Consider the following 7,500-nt stretch of genomic DNA (forward strand, 5'->3'; position numbering starts at 1 on the left):
TCACATTTCTATAAATCATAAGAATGTTATTAGTTGCTTTACACCAAATGGCGAAAATTCTTTCAAATTAATTATTTTAATAGAGATTCTGATTTTATTACGCTTAATGTCTGCTGGAAATGGCGAATTCTGAGCAGAGAAATATGCAGTTATGTTCTGAATTGGATATGATGGAATCTGTAAATGATCTTTTGCAAAGAAGAGGAAAGGGGAGGGGAAATAATAAGATCGTTTATAAAAAGGAAGAAAGGGAAGGGGATTTAATGAGATTTTTCACTAAAGTGAAGGAAATCAGAGGGAGAGATGCAAAGGTTTCTTCGAAAAAGGAGGAAAGGTAAAATCTTTAAACAGGGTCCTATTGAACAACATCATTAGCATCTTTTTGATTTTGGTAATTCATTGCGTATGCATCCTGAAGGACACATTTGCTGTTATGAATTCCTTAACACAATCCAGAAATATTATACATGATGTATAGTATTTCTTACATTAATATATTATTCAATCTAATATACATGATAAAAAGTATTTCTTAAATTCATAATTTGTTCAATCTGTTCAACAATTGCTAAATAGAATTTTATAACGGACACCTGATTTCTTTAAAATAGAGCATTATAGTAAGAATATCCCAAACAGGAAAATATTAGGAACACAATTAACAAATCAGTATGATCTTTTAATGACGTAGTATCTTTTGTTGCGTAATTTTACTTTTTTTGTGTTGAAATGATCGTAAAAACTAAATCCATTGAAAAATATCGCCTTTTGAGAAATCGAAGAATAAGTATAATGATATTTTGAATATATACATTCTATTCACCAAATAGTTTCTTTTCATTTCCTTTGGTAAATAAGCCAATAAAACTGGATTTATAATTTCAATTAAATCACTGTACAATGATTATTGTTTTTGACTTTGTGAATCCAAGTAGTATAATTTACTCGTTTAAATTTTTATAATCTATTATTTTTAGAAGCATATAACAGTACTACTTTGAGAGTCACAAAGCTTTTCATGCTTTGTAACAATGAACAATGTCTTTTTTTGCGTAAATAGACACACACAAAAAGTCATACATGATTTTGCATGCATATAGAACTCAAAAAAAAAAAAAAATAAGTAAATAAAAAATAAAACACACACACAAATAGTTCGTATAATGATATTTCATAGGTGTTTTATAAACCTTATCAAAACTTTCTTAAGGTTTCTTAATAACTGAATCAAATAACGAGAGATTTTCAGGATACAATTTGACAACCTTTTCTGTATAAGTGGAAATTGATATTGCTGTGGAACTTGAACAATTCTGTCCTTGCAACTTATGCAGCAACTTTATAAAAAGTTTGCTGCCTAAACGTATCTTCTGAGGCATAATGTTATATGTGAAAGAAGATTTCATAATTTCATTCAGATCTTCCTAAAATATTCCTTCCAACATATACAGTAGGGTTAGCTATGTAGATATTTCCAAGTCTTCCCCTTCCTTATTTGAGACTCAATGCCACATATTATTCTAGTTTTATTCCTGCAATGACTAAATTGAGGAGTTTGAATTCTATCTATGATTATGATTTTGAGTCGATGTAACTTTAGAACTTTAAACATAATCCTTTGGTGGTATATCGGTTTTTGATCATTCCAGTTTCATTGTGTTTTATATTTATAGTTTATTATTTATTCATTCATTTATACATAGGTATCTGGTTACTTACGAAATGAGAGACATTTTTTTTTTCGTTTCTTTTTATATTTTTTTGGGGGGGATTAAAACTTGACAAGTAATGATAATAATACTTAAAATGCCGTTTATTCATCTTCAAATTATTTATATTTTCTTTCATTGCTCAGTATCAATTCATCTTAGTCACTCCTAATATATTCATTCCCTGATTTTAAATCATGTTGAAAGGACATAAATGTTTAAATAAGTAGACAAAAGAATAAAGTGGAAGGAACTAATATAAGTATAAGTGGACGAAATCTATCTAGCTCAACATAGTAGGATGACAAAAACTGATAAAAATTCCTTAAATGACAAACTTGTCGTCAGACGGAAATCCTCAAAACTGAATGAGAAACTCAAGAGAAGAAAGTTTTCGAATGATATACTGTTAAAATTTGTCTTTTCGAAAATTACCCAAATTATGAAAGTTAATGAAGCGACCGTGGCCTAATATTCTTTTTTTTTTTTTTTTTTTTTTTTTTTTTTTTTTTTTTTTTTTGGCGGGTGTTTCTTAAACTTCGGTCAATAATGGGAAGTTTAGATTAAAGAAAAAAGATCTATAAAAGGATTAAAGAAAAAATATTTCTTTACTTCAAAACTTCTCATCAACGCCACCACAGTTGAGAGGCGCTTATATTTTCATGTTCATATTTAAAACTTGAATAATTTCTTTCGTAAAATTTACTTCTTTTGCTTTTCATTGATAACTTTAGGATTAATTGTCAGGTAAAACAAATGATTTATTTCGCTATAAGAATTTAAGTTAGTCTCCTGCACTCTATCTTTTAAAAAATCTTGAGCCCATTGCTTGTATATAACACAGAATCTAATAACTAATGCTTTAATATACATGAATCAAATCATATATATATATATATATATATATATATATATATATATATATATATATATATATATATATATATATATATATATATATATATATATATATATATATATATATATGTGTGTGTGTGTGTGTGTGTGTGTGTGTGTGTGTGTGTATATACATATATATATATATATATATATATATATATATATATATATATATATATATATATATATATATATATATATATATATGTGTGTGTGTGTGTGTGTGTGTGTGTGTGTGTGTGTCTGTATGTGGCAAATAAAAACCTTGACATTATTTGACACTGTCAAGTCTAATGCATAGATTTTAAGTTTTTTCTTCTCTTGAAATTTTTTTCATGTCCCACGCAAGGAATCCACCTTACCCTTTCTCTCATGTCTGAGCTATATTATTTTTCCACTTAATCTTAGTAGAAACCAATCTCCCTGTTAATCAGGAATACATCCAATAAACAGTGACATTTAGTTTTCAACATTCTTGCTCAGAGTTAGATGCACGTAAGGGCGCTACAAGTCCAAATAACCTGATATTATATTGGTTGAGATTTTAAGAGCGAATAGTTTTGATATCTACTGTACTTCTGGTTCATATCAGGGGGAGGAGGGATTGGTACGTGCCACGTTATTGAAGGCCATATAATGTCCAGACTTGGTATATCCCACGAACATTATCTACCCTCGGATATATAACCTTAGCACCAGACCTGGCTGGACCAGAGCTGCGTCTGCCGAGTCTCAATTAGTCTAAAAAGCTGTCAAAATTATATTTGCGCTTCTAGATATATTCCCATATTTAATGACTTCTCTGAGATAAAACCGGTGCCTAAACGTGTTTCATACCTCACGCGAACAAGGAAGCCATCACCTAAATATTTTATATCATAGCATCCTTGTATCGCAAGCAGCAAATTGCTAGGCGTTGTTCATATGTGTAAGTCGCTTTCATCCGAACAGACCAAAAGGAGGATTCCATAGCTTATCCAAGAATGATGATTAATTTGGTATTTTCATAACGCCATAGAATTTGAAGGCAGATTGACACGAATGAGAATCAGCTTTAGGAAGGCTGCTTTTCAGAGGAAACACTCTCCCTCTTGTATAGGAGGCAATAACCATCAATAAAACATGTCTTTCTATTACCAGAATAAGGAGGTGTTATATGTTCACCTCACTTCAGTGACATTGCTCAGTGTATGATATATATAACTCTCCCCCTTTATCCGTTAGTGCAATGATCTTCCAAAGGAATCCTGAGAACAATCATGCCAGGCTCAGCAATTCCATCCAATGATTCATTACTGTATTTGCAAATGATTATTTGCTACTCCCTCAGAAAAAGTTTCCAGTTTTCTTAACAGACTAAACACAATGAATAAAGTTGTCTTTGTTCTTTTTGTTATATATTATCTAAATTGGTAGAAATGCATTTTTGTAGTTGTCAAAGAAGCTTCTACAAAGCCAGGGACGAAGTTGTTCGTTATATTCAAGAAGGAACAAGGAAAATTTCATATCGCTGGCCAGCATGAAAACATAAAACAAGGAATAGATGAATCTCATGTTACAAGACTTGTTGATATCTATACAGCAATCCTAAAACCACGAAAGATAGTGTGAAAATTCCTATTGAGAAAGGAGTTAGACACAGCGTGCCTCGAAAAAAAAAAATTTTAAGAATTTAAATCGAGTAAATATAGGAATAAACATTAATGGAGAACACCATAACAGCTTGACATTTTCAGATGTCATAATTCTATTTAGTAACTCGGGGGAGGAATTGCAGACTAAGATAGAACATTTAAATAGAAAAAGCAGATATGTAGGACTGAAAATAGATGAGTAAAACTGAGATAATATTCAATGAAAATGCAAGGACAATAAATAAGGGTTATTGACAAACCTCTATATATTGTTGATGACTATACGTACTTGGCATAGAGAGTATTTCTCCAAGACATGATACTAAAAGAAAGATAGCACTAGAGGGATTGCTTTTAGCATAAGAAAAAAGATTATATAAAAAAAAATTAAGATATTACTTTTCTATCAAGAAAAGTATTTAAGCAAATAGGCTTACCAGTATTAACCCTGGATAGGTACGGTGGGTCGTTCGCGACCCCGAGCGTCGAAAAAAAACAGGTTTTTCTCACGTGACTCACCCCCGTGACTGAATTTGTGGGTGATCGACCTGCAGGAAGTGTCTCCCCTACACGCTCTAGTAGTGTCCAGATGTGCATTGCTGTAGCTGTACTCCTTCCCCGATTTCTGAGACGCGTCGGGGTCGAGCGCGACCGAGTTTACCCTTCTAAGGTAATTTGCATAATTATCAAAGTTATTACGTATTATGAAATTGTCGTAGAATGGTGCAACTTGTATAGGTTATCAGTTGTGGAAAGTCTTGGTGGATTGTTTGGCTACCATGTGCATGATTTTTTTTTTTAGTTAAAATGTCGTTCATCACCACGAGGACCATTTTACCGCAAGTGCCCCTTTTTCATTTTTTTTTCATTTTTTTGCCAAGTAATTTTTCCGTAAGATATTACCAAATAGTGTCGTAAAACTTTTGCTTATTTAGTGTTGGAAAGTGTGTCTAGATGATCTGGCTACCCATGCGTGACTTTGTTTTTGTCAGATACGACGTAGTTATTGGTATATTGGGTATTTAACTGCGGTTACCAATTTCTGTTTTTTTCAATATTTGTAAAAATTACTACGTAGTAAGGAATAGCCGTATATTATTCATTTTTTTTCATGTTTATGTGTTAGAAAGTGTGCCTTGATGGTTGTGCTAACACGTGCATTTCTTTTTTTTTATCTGAGATGCCGTATATTAGAATGTCGGGCATTTTACCGCGAGTGCCTCTTTTTATTTTTTTTTCATTTTTTTGCCAAGTCATTTTTCCGTAAGATATTGCCAAATAGTGTCGTAAAACTTTTGCTTTTTTAGTGTTGGAAAGTGTGTCTAGATGATCTGGCTACCCATGCGTGATTTTGTTTTTGTCAGATACGACGTAGTTATTGGTATATTGGGTATTTAACTGCGGTTGCCAATTTCTGTTTTTTTTTTCAATATTTGTAAAAATTTACTACGTAGTAAGGAATTGCCGTATATTATTGATTTTTTTTTTCATGTTTATGTGTTAGAAAGTGTGCCTTGATGGTTGGGCTAACACGTGCATGTCTTTTTTTTTATCTGAGATGCCGTATATTAGAATGTTGGGCATTTTTCCGCGAGTGCCCCTTTTTATTTGTTTTGCATTTTTTTGCTTAGTCATGTTACCGTAAGGAATTGGCAAGTAGTGTCGCAAAACTTATATTTTTATAGTGTTGGAAAGTGTTTCTAGATGATCTGGCTACCCATGCCTATTTTTTTTTAGCCAGATATGGCGTATATATAAGTATGTGTTCGATTTTCCTGTGATTACCATTTTATCGTTTTTTCCCATTTCTTTCAAAATTACTACGTACTAAGGAACTATCACAGAGTAATGATTCATTTATATGTTTATTTGTCGGAAAATGTGCCTTGATGGTTTGCCTAGCACGTGGCTGAAATTTTTTTTCTGAAATGCCGTATATTAGAATGGCCATTTTTCCACGAGTGCCCCTTTTTATTTGTTTTGCATTTTTTTGCTTAGTCATGTTACCGTAAGGAATTGGCAAGTAGTGTCGCAAAACTTATAATTTTATAGTGTTGGAAAGTGTTTCTAGATGATCTGGCTACCCATGCCTATCTTTTTTTTTAAGCCAGATATGGCGTATATATAGGTATGTGTTCGATTTTCCTGCGATTGCCATTTTTTCGTTTTTTCCCATTTCTTTCAAAATTACTACGTACTAAGGAACTATCACAGAGTAATGATTCATTTAGATGTTTATTTGTCGGAAAATGTGCCTTGATGGTTTGCCTGATTTTTTTTTTCTGAAATGCCCTATATTAGAATGTTAGCCATTTTTCCGCGAGTGCCCCTTTTTATTTGTTTTGCATTTTTTTGCTTAGTCATGTTACCGTAAGGAATTGGCAAGTAGTGTCGCAAAACTTATATTTTTATAGTGTTGGAAAGTGTTTCTAGATGATCTGGCTACCCATGCCTATCTTTTTTTTTAGCCAGATATGGCGTATATATAGGTATGTGTTCGATTTTCCGGTGATTGCCATTTTTTCGTTTTTTCCCAATTCTTTCAAAATTACTATGTACTAAGGAACTATCACAGAGTAATGATTCCTCTAGATGTTTATTTGTCGGAAAATTTTGTTTACTTCTTTTTTGATTGAATATCATCAAATTTTTTTAGCTAAAATATTATATTGTTTTACATTTTTTTTTTTTCGATTTTATTTCCCTTCAAAAAAATTTGTTTGGGTCAGAATTTTAATTTTATAGTCGTAAAATAATCGACAATTATCCAGCAACCCACCATACAATTTTTATGCATATCCAATAATAATTAGATTAGTAAATAACACCTTGAAATTGACATACCCTTCCTACATTTCAAGAGGCAGATTAGGGAGTCTGAGTCAGTGTGGTTGGCGGCCATTTTGTGGACATATCCGAAGCGTAAGTTGCCCTATCTATATATATATTCTTGTTCCCTATAGAATTTGTGATATTTTGGTATATTTTTACCTGCATAAATATCATATTATATATTAAATATATGTATTTTTTTTACGAAATTTCTAAGCACTCAAAAAATTACCTTTAGATATGGCCCCTGATATAAATGTAATTTACAAAATAATGAAGATTTTTTTACATATTTCTATTTTAGGATAACATATGTTTATTCCCTAAAAACATTAGCCACTTCCTATTTCATTTGGGTACCCAAAAAAATTCATGAAATTCGGACAAATTTTTTTGGCCAAAAAAAGTTACCCTTTTTTTCTCAT

This window comes from Palaemon carinicauda, chromosome 36 (assembly GCF_036898095.1).
Source record: "Palaemon carinicauda isolate YSFRI2023 chromosome 36, ASM3689809v2, whole genome shotgun sequence".
Classification (NCBI taxonomy): domain Eukaryota; kingdom Metazoa; phylum Arthropoda; class Malacostraca; order Decapoda; family Palaemonidae; genus Palaemon; species Palaemon carinicauda.